Source organism: Bufo bufo, chromosome 7 (genome assembly GCF_905171765.1).
Source record: "Bufo bufo chromosome 7, aBufBuf1.1, whole genome shotgun sequence".
Classification (NCBI taxonomy): domain Eukaryota; kingdom Metazoa; phylum Chordata; class Amphibia; order Anura; family Bufonidae; genus Bufo; species Bufo bufo.
In genome coordinates, this window is record NC_053395.1 from 99,932,012 (window position 1) to 99,942,768 (window position 10,757).

At 41.7% G+C, this 10,757-nt stretch overlaps 1 long non-coding RNA gene across 1 annotated transcript; it reads left to right on the forward strand.

The window, feature by feature from the left end:
• The first annotated feature begins 781 nt into the window (after nt 1–781).
• Nucleotides 782–8,767, forward strand: LOC121008509. Its single transcript, XR_005780588.1, has 3 exons — nt 782–815; nt 3,238–3,269; nt 8,663–8,767. It is a non-coding gene; the product is annotated as an uncharacterized LOC121008509 (long non-coding RNA).
• The last annotated feature ends 1,990 nt before the right edge of the window (nt 8,768–10,757 follow it).

Below are 10,757 nucleotides of genomic sequence, written 5' to 3' on the forward strand. Positions count from 1 at the left end.
TCCATAGTATTCAGATATATTGGGCAGACTAGATGGGCCAAATGGTTCTTATATGCCGACACATTCTATGTTTCTATGTTTCTATGTATGAATTTTGTGACTGAGCACCCTCCAAATGTCTTCAACTACCTTTTCATACGATAATGCAATCGCAGAGGAGATCGTTTCCCGGGTGAACGCATCTAGCAATTTCCTACACATTTCACACAGTGAATTAAAATCACGTGACTGGGAACACGAATCTAAAAAGCTACTCTCCGCTGAATTACACTGCACAACATTGGCAGAGTACCACAGGCAAAAGAAAATCCCAAGGGGCCTACAAGTTCATCTCCGTCCGACTCTCTTTCCTTCAAACACTGAATACTGCACTAAATTTGAGTCCATTATCAACAAATGTTCTTTGGACATTATTGTTCTAAGCATAGAATTCCTACAACAATCAATTAAAGAATCACAAGAAAAACTAACGGCTATCGAAACTCAACTGGTTTCTACAATCTCATCCGACGAGTGGTCCGAGCTCAAGAAGAAGACCGGCAACATTTTAGAAGAACACCGGAAATTCCTAGAAAATACCAAGCGAAATAAATTTATCCGTGACTCTGAAGACTACCATTTACAGAAGATCTACCGTTGGCAATGGCAAAGTACCTCCAAGGGCTCCGATTACTCCTCCTTCCTAGAATACGCATCCTCCTCTTCAGGAAGCGACAGACCATCCAACTACCGCAACCAACGTTTTTTCCACAGACGTGGATACCGACCCGGGAGAAGAAGACCGCAATCAAACGGGCATCCAGACTCGCTCCCAGGTAGGAACATAATTGTGAACATTGCCTCACGCACATTATCCCCTGCTGAACTCAACATACTCTCAAAAGGTCTATCCTTTTGCCCCTATGGTAACCTACGCCGCTTCACACTTGAACAGGAACTGCAAAGATTTTACAGATCTATACGACTCAAGGCACATTTCTCCACACAGTCACCAGTGCCGTCACCGGTTCTAATACCTACTACCACCACAGAACTTTCCTTAAAATCCTTAAACCTTAACAATAAAAGTAAATTCATGCCCCCTAAACATTGTCACGCTGCAGAAACATTTATTAATCTCGTACAAAATGAGATTAACAAGAACATAAATGACCTTAAAACAGGCGTTATACATACTCCCCAAAATTTGAAAAGTGAGGAACATATGGCACTTAGATTTCTCCAAGATGACAAATCAATAACCATCAAACCAGCAGACAAAGGGGGAGCCATTGTGGTAATGGACACCACAGCCTACATAGCCGAAATTCGACGGCAATTGGCTAATGTCTCCACTTACAAAAAGGTGACACTTAACCCCCTCTTCCGCATTAAAAAAGAAATCGGTAGTTTCCTTGATGACCACCTCCAGATAGGTACCATTGATAAGGCCACTTACACGTTCCTCACCAACGAAAATCCAGTCACCCCAGTTTTTTACACACTACCCAAAATACACAAGAACTTATCCAACCCACCAGGCAGACCCATTGTGGCCTCCACAGACTCCATACTCTCTTCCCTGTCTATCCTTCTTGAAAAAATTCTGACTCCACTAGTGAAAAAGACACGTTCCTTCCTATTAGATACATCACATTTCCTATCTATTATCCTCAACACTACTAACATCACTCCTGAGGACCTACTGATAACGCTAGACGTCAATAGTCTTTACACCTCAATTTCACATGACAAGGGCATCCAGGCCGTTGCAGCGCTTCTGACTACCTCTGACTACTCCACAGATACCCAAAGGTTCTGCACAGATCTACTTAGATTTGTACTTGAGAACAACTATTTTATGTTCAGGGATGATTTCTACTTACAGCAACGGGGAACAGCTATGGGGGCCAACGTAGCGCCGCCGTACGCAAAATTTGAGGAGGACTTAGTTTACACACATTCTCTTTTCCAGACCCACGCCAAAATTTGGCATCGTTACATCGACGACGTCTTCTGTATTTGGCACGGTGATGCCAACTCATTTACCGAATTCACAGAATACATTAATAGCCAGGACCCTGACCTCCCACACCGATTTGCTATCCATTAGCTTTCTAGATACGGTCGTTCTTAAAATGGAGGCGGGCACCCTCACCACTGACCTATACACCAAACCTACTGACCGCAACACCTTGTTACATTATACCTTGTTACATTATTCCAGCTGCCACCCAAAGTACACAAAAAAATCTCTACCCCGCTCACAGTTCAAACGAGTATCTAGGGTCGTAGGAAATCCTACTCTGAGAAAACAGCGTCTTACAGAAATGGCCCAAAAATTCCAAGACAGGGGTTACCCCACCTCTCTACTTACAAAAGAACTTTCAATAGCCACATCTACAGAACTTATACCACCTAAGACCGTGTCCCCACCACGCGTCCCCCTAGTGATGACTTACCACCCTTTTGTTCCCAAGATCCAATCGATTGTCAAAAAAAACTGGCCCCTCCTCCAACAGTCCTACCCCGAGGTCAATGAATTCAAACATCCACTCAGTATGTGCTATAGGAGGCCAAACAATCTCAAAGACAAATTAGTGCATGCTGATATAGGCCCACTCAAACCCACACTACAACAAACCACCCTAGCCCCGAAAAAAACAGGCACATACCCATGCCTACACTGTGCCCAATGCACCAATGTAATCAAAGGGAATCGTATCACACATCCCCGCTCGGGCAAAATATACTACTCAAAACATTTCTTCACCTGTAACTCCTTGTTTGTAGTGTACCTCATTAAATGTCCCTGCGGCCTGGCTTATGTGGGAGAAACAACTCAGAATATACGTGACTGAATCTCCAAACATAAATCCGATATCCGTTGCAATAGAACAGAACAACCTATCCCACATCACTTCTCTCTTGCAAAACACCAGATTAGTCAGCTCAGGTTTCAAATATTGGAACAAATACCCGCTGGAAGAAGAGGTGGGAACCAGATTGCGCGTCTCAAAGAACGCGAATCTTTCTGGATCTTTGAACTCAATACCCTTTCTCCTAATGGTATGAATAGGGACTTTGACTTTTGTACATCGTGATGATACTACCAGATCTATACCACCATATCGGAAGATATATAGGATAGGACACTATAGCTTCATAATATCTTTCTCTATTACTTGTTAATACCTATATCCTCAACTTGTTATGATATGTTTATTAATACCATATTTTCTCCTTTACATCCCACAGACAAAATGACTCATAAAGTCCATCCCAACCAGGTAGTATGAGATATACCATAGTCGTATAATATACAATATACAGTATAATATTGACAGTTTTACCATAGTCGTACTACAATCGTGGCCAAAAGTTTTAAGAATGACACAAATATTAGTTTTCACAAAGTCTGCTGCTAAACTGCTTTTAGATCTTTGTTTCAGTTGTTTCTGTGATGTAGTGAAATATAATTACACGCACTTAATACGTTTCAAAGGCTTTTATCGACAATTAGATGACATTTATGCAAAGAGTCAGTATTTGCAGTGTTGGCCCTTCTTTTTCAGGGCCTCTGCAATTCGACTGGGCATGCTCTCAATCAACTTCTGTGCCAATTCCTGACTGATAGCAACCCATTCTTTCATAATCACTTCTTGGAGTTTGTCAGAATTAGTGGGTTTTTGTTTGTCCACCCGCCTCTTGAGGATTGACCACAAGTTGTCAATGGGATTAAGATCTGGGGAGTTTCCAGGCCACGGACCCAAAATGTCAACGTTTTGGTCCCCGAGCCACTTAGTTATCACTTTTGCCTTATGGCACGGTGCTCCATCGTGCTGGTAAATGCATTGTTCTTCACCAAACTGTTGTTGGATTGTTGGAAGAAGTTGCTGTTGGAGGGTGTTTTGGTACCATTCTTTATTCATGGCTGTGTTTTTGGGCAAAATTGTGAGTGAGCCCACTCCCTTGGATGAGAAGCAACCCCACACATGAATGGTCTCAGGATGCTTTACTGTTGGCATGACACAGGACTGATGGTAGCGCTCACCTTTTCTTCTCCGGACAAGCCTTTTTCCAGATGACCCAAACAATCGGAAAGAGGCTTCATCGGAGAATATGACTTTGCCCCAGTCCTCAGCAGTCCATTCACCATACTTTCTGCAGAAGATCAATCTGTCCCTGATGTTTTTTTTGGAGAGAAGTGGCTTCTTTGCTGCCCTTCTTGACACCAGGCCATCTTCCAAAAGTCTTCGCCTCACTGTGCGTGCAGATGCGCTCACACCTGCCTGCTGCCATTCCTGAGCAAGCTCTGCACTGGTGGCACTCCGATCCCGCAGCTGAATCTTCTTTAGGAGACGATCCTGGCGCTTGCTGGACTTTCTTGGACGCCCTGAAGCCTTCCTAACAAGAATTGAACCTCTTTCCTTGAAGTTCTTGATGATCCTATAAATTGTTGATTGAGGTGCAATCTTAGTAGCCACAATATCCTTGCCTGTGAAGCCATTTTTATGCAACGCAATGATGGCTGCACGCGTTTCTTTGCAGGTCACCATGGTTAACAATGGAAGAACAATGATTTAAAGCATCACCCTCCTTTTAACTAGTGTTGAGCGCGAATATTCGAATTGCGAATTTTTTTCTCGAATATCGCAATTTCGAGATTTCGCGAATATTTAGAATATCGTTCTATATATTCGCGAAATAGAATATTCGTTTTTTTTCTTTTTTTTTTTATTATATTTTTTTCTTTCCCACTTCCCTAAAATTGTTCTTACCTGTCCTTTGGATTCCTGGCTTCCTGGCTGCTCCAGTCAGTGGCGTTTTCAACTTACTGCTATATTCCATATTAGCTAAATTACAATCTAATCTATATGTGTATTTTACGAAATTTCGCAATAGTCGCAATTGCGATGCGAGTAATATAACACGAAATATTCGCATGAAGATTTCAACTTAGCACTGCTATACTCCATATTCTAGCCTAATATGGAATATAGCAGTGCTAACTTAGCACAGCTATATTCCATATTAGGCTAGAATATGGAGTATAGCAGTGCTAAGTTGAAATCTTCATGCGAAAATTTCGTGTTGTATAAGTCGCATCGCAATTTCGACTTTTTCAAATCTTCTTAATATTGCTCTAACTTCGTCTTTTAGAAATTTCGTAATATTGCTCTAACTTCGTCTCTTAGAATATTACGAATATTCTAAAAGACGAAGTTAGAGCAATATTAAGAAATTTCGTAAAATACACATATAGATTGTAATTTAGCTAATATAGTGCTATAATCCCTTTTTTTTCCTGTAATTTTTTTTTGCCTCTTCTGAACCTAAGTTTTGTAAAATATGTACACTATTAAAAATTATTACTATAGCAGTATATTAGCTTAAATACAATCTATGTGTATTTTACGAAATTTCGTAATATTGCTCTAACTTCGTCTTTTAGAATATTACGAATATTCTAAAAGACGAAGTTAGAGCAATATTAAGAACATTTGCAAAAGTCGAAATTGCGATGCGAGTAATATAACACGAAATAGTCGCATGAAGATTTCAACTTAGCACAGCTATATTCCATATTCTAGCCTAATATGGAATATAGCAGTGCTAACTTAGCACAGCTATATTCCATATTAGGCTAGAATATGGAATATAGCTGTGCTAAGTTGAAATCTTCATGCGACTATTTCGTGTTATATTACTCGCATCGCAATTTCGACTTTTGCAAATGTTCTTAATATTGCTCTAACTTCGTCTTTTAGAATATTCGTAATATTCTAAGAGACGAAGTTAGAGCAATATTACGAAATTTCGTAAAATACACATATTAGCCTAGCCATAGTCATTAGCATAGGAACGTTGCCTTATACTATCAAGATAAATTTTCGCAATATGCGAAAAAAAAATTTCGCGATAATTGGAATAATTGCGAATATTCGATTTCGACGAATATAACACGAATATTCGTGCGAATATTCGCGAAATATCGCGAAATCGAATATGGCACCTCCCGCTCATCACTACTTTTAACATGTCAAGTCTGACATTTTAACCCAATCAGCCTGACATAATGATCTCCAGCCTTGTGCTCGTCAACATTCTCACCTGAGTTAACAAGACGATTACTGAAATGATCTCAGCAGGTCCTTTACTGACAGCCATGAAATGCAGTGGAAAGTTTTTTTGGGGATTAAGTTAATTTTCATGGCAAAGAAGGACTATGCAATTCATCTGATCACTCTTCATAACATTCTGGAGTATATGCAAATTGCTATTATAAAAACTTAAGCAGCAACTTTTCCAATTTCCAATATTTATGTAATTCTCAAAACTTTTGGCCACGACTGTAGTATAAATATAGTATATAATAACATATAGTACATAGTATATAACAAAAGATACACTGCTCAAAAAAATAAAGGGAACACTTAAACAACACAATGTAACTCCAAGTCAATCACACTTCTGTGAAATCAAACTGTCCACTTAGGAAGCAACACTGAGTGACAATTTCACATGCTGTTGTGCAAATGGGATAGACAACAGGTGGAAATTATAGGCAATTAGCAAGACACCCCCAATAAAGGAGTGGTTCTGCAGGTGGTGACCCCAGGCCACTTCTCAGTTCCTATGCTTCCTGGCTGATGTTTTGGTCACTTTTGAATGCTGGCGGTGCTTTCACTCTAGTGGTAGCATGAGACGGAGTCTACAACCCACACAAGTGGCTCAGGTAGTGCAGCTTATCCAGGATGGCACATCAATGCGAGCTGTGGCAAGAAGGTTTGCTGTGTCTGTCAGCGTAGTGTCCAGAGCATGGAGGCGCTACCAGGAGACAGGCCAGTACATCAGGAGACCGTGGAGGAGGCCGTAGGAGGGCAACAACCCAGCAGCAGGACCGCTACCTCTGCCTTTGTGCAAGGAGGAACAGGAGGAGCACTGCCAGAGCCCTGCAAAATGACCTCCAGCAGGCAACAAATGTGCATGTGTCTGCTCAAACGGTCAGAAACAGACTCCATGAGGGTAATATGAGGGCCCGACGTCCACAGGTGGGGGTTGTGCTTACAGCCTAACACCGTGCAGGACGTTTGGCATTTGCCAGAGAACACCAAGATTGGCAAATTCGCCACTGGCGCCCTGTGCTCTTCACAGATGAAAGCAGGTTCACACTGAGCACATGTGACAGACGTGACAGAGTCTGGAGATGCCGTGGAGAACGTTCTGCAGCCTGCAACATCCTCCAGCATGACCGGTTTGGCATTGGGTCAGTAATGGTGTGGGGTGGCATTTCTTTGGAGGGCCGCACAGCCCTCCATGTGCTCGCCAGAGGTAGCCTGACTGCCATTAGGTACCGAGATGAGATCCTCAGACCCCTTTTGAGACCATATGCTGGTGCGGTTGGCCCTGGGTTCCTCCTAATGCAAGACAATGCTAGACCTCATGTGGCTGGAGTGTGTCAGCAGTTCCTGCAAGATGAAGGCATTGATGCTATGGACTGGCCCGCTTGTTCCCCAGACCTGAATCCAATTGAGCACATCTGGGACATCATGTCTCGCTCTATCCACCAACGTCACGTTGCACCACAGACTGTCCAGGAGTTGGCAGATGCTTTAGTCCAGGTCTGGGAGGAGATCCCTCAGGAGACCGTCCGCCACCTCATCAGGAGCATGCACAGGCGTTGTAGGGAGGTCATACAGGCACGTGGAGGCCACACACACTACTGAGCCTCATTTTGACTTGTTTTAAGGACATTACATCAAAGTTGGATCAGCCTGTAGTGTGTTTTTCCACTTTAATTTTGAGTGTGACTCCAAATCCAGACCTCCATGGGTTGAAAAATTTGATTTCCATTCTTTTATTTTTGTGTGATTTTGTTGTCAGCACATTCAACTATATAAAGAACAAAGAATTTCAGAAGAATATTTAATTAACTCAGATCTAGGATGTGTTATTTTTGTGTTCCCTTTATTTTTTTGAGCAGTGTATATTGTGCTGTTCCGACATCTGGTATTTGTCTTGGCTACATAGAGTTAATAATGGAACATATTATGCCTGCTAGAAAGTGTTTTACCCTGGTTGGGTCCATGTACATACCCCAATGTATGTCTTAACCCCCCTTTTTCCTAGGGGACATACTGTGCCACTTTATATGCCATTTGAGACCACTATCGCCACACTCATCTATGTTTGGACAGTCGAGATACCCCCTTTCATCGTTTAGATCAGGTTGCCAATAGTATTATGCCAGCCCTGGTCCCGGCCGGCCTACTGCGCATGCGCACGTACGCCGCTGCCGCAGTGACGTCACTCGCTTGCGCGTTGAAGTCATGCACGCGACGGGGCCGGACGCTTTGACGTAGGACGCTCGCCCGTACCAGCGGCATTCTTAAAAAGCGACACAAGCGCAGTGTAAACCAGCGCATCCCACAGGCAACATGCAAGACAAGACTAAGGTAAATATGAGACGCTTCTAATTACCCGAATCCCGCGGCTCTGCCTGCACCTTTGATGCTCTTTATACAACCGGCACCCCTAGACAGATTCCCATAGATGACTGGGCTATGACTCTGCTGACTCTTATATACTGTATATTTGCCTCTGTCTGTATATACTTATCCTCATTATTACCTGCCATCCAGTTTCCGATAAATGCTATAACCTATGCCACACCTTACAGTCCACGCTACCCTTGAGACGCTCTGTTGACCTGCACCACTCTGCATTTGTTTGCTAGCTCCGAACCTTGCCAAGCTTATCGATTTCCCGGCTACTGCTGATTTTTTCTGCTGATTTTTTCTATTGTCATCCACTGATGCATATAGTTATATATGTCTATGTATTTCTCTAAGTGTAACTCCACTATTGACGATGCCACTATGAGTGGAAATTGCTTTGCCTCACAATGTCTTACCCATCCTCTGTGTCCCCGTATATTAGACACTGGACATAATTTTGTTGTAAATATTATGAATTGACTATGAATCTATTTATCATGTAAAAATACCCTGATGTATTGCATTGTATTTACCTTACTCCAGGCCGTGATCAAGGTCCCATATTAGGACCGAAACGTTGGCCAGTTTGTGCATATCTCATTCCTGGATGCTGACAAAAATGAAATGATAAATGATGAAATGAAAAATGAAATGAAATGAAAATATAAATTTTCAAAACTACCAAAACGAGTACCTGGAACCTCTGTTCCTCACCGGGAAGGTTCTCTCCGCTGCCGCTGTACCTCCTCTAAGGCGTCATACCATAGCCCCTTTCGAGTGGCATCTCTGTAGTCCAGTATGCCCTCCTCTGATACAGGCCCATCCTGTTGGGCCAAGTACTGCTGCAACCTCCAGCGAAACTACTCTTCCATGTTGCTGTGGATAGGAACGCTGCCCGGTAGCTAGCTCTGTCCCTTGAGTTCCTTCAAAACCAGGGTCGCCCTCCATGCACCATACACTAGTGCCTTCCTTGAATCCTCTGTGCAGGGAAAAAGAAGGGAAAATCCCGCTGCTTGCCACCAGTTGTGACGGTATCATCCGTGTCACCGTCTAGTATTCCCTTCTCCCCAATAGCACAGCCAAATAATCCACAGAGCAATAAATCGCTATTATCGCTAGTATCACCAAATAAGTCTATACATGAGCCAAAGCTGAATGCTAGAAATACTTTACTGGAAGGCCACACAGGCACTCAAACATACAATTTCTTTTATCCCCTGCTCCTATGCAAGGGAGACACCCACACAAATATACATTAACCAATATGTCGTGCATTTTCATAAATGTACAATCTTATCTGAAGATATTATAGTCTAAATATCAATGCCCATTGCCTTTAAGTGTAATCACAGATTGAACCAGAGTCTGATATTTCTCTATAGGATTGAAACAGACCAAGATGAGGTTATGCTGAGTTCAGTTTGGGTAACATGTTTGTAGGGACATAGAGTGTATTGTCTTTTAAAATGATTATGAGCAGATGTAGTGTCTCTGTTAATACTATAATGGGTCCTACAGACATGTATCTGTGAGAGACAACCATTTGAATAGCAATGTATTATTTTACTTCATTACAAAATCATTAGGGAAGTCGGCCTTATAAAGACATTGGGTGTGTGAATGTCCCATTCATGTCTTCATAAGTATATTCTATATATTCCTGTGTGGTATATTAAAATTTGCAACATATCTTAACCAATGACTTATATAATATGTCATCTATGTATAACAGTGTGTTGAGATATATATATATATATATATATATAAAATTTAGAATATATATTTTATGCCATGTGTATCCCACTGACCATATAGACTTTTAAGGTTTAGAAAGTATTGAAGTTGTTTTCCTACTAATTGGGTTTCATGAGGAGAGCTGAATATTATTAGCCAGCCATGTGGGCAAGTTAATGAACCCGGATGTCAAGTAAAAGGAACCATTGTCCATTCTCCCTAAGAAGACAGTAGGAGATGGTGACTCCAACATGTCTAGATTAGGGGTAATTAAAATGTCAGGAAGAAACCCTTAATACTGATGAATGTTCAAGAGGTTGAAAAGGTCATGATTAGATATTTAGAATTAATGTTGATTGGAAGATCATAATCCAGGAGGTGGTAACGTAAGATATCAGGGAGGATAAGTATTGCTGGAGAAGAACATAGGGGAGATCAAAACCATCAGATCAAAAACCAAGGAATCAAAACCATCAGATCAAAACCAAGAGATAAAAACCATCAGATCAGATCATCAGATCATAAGAAAGGATATCAAAAGAA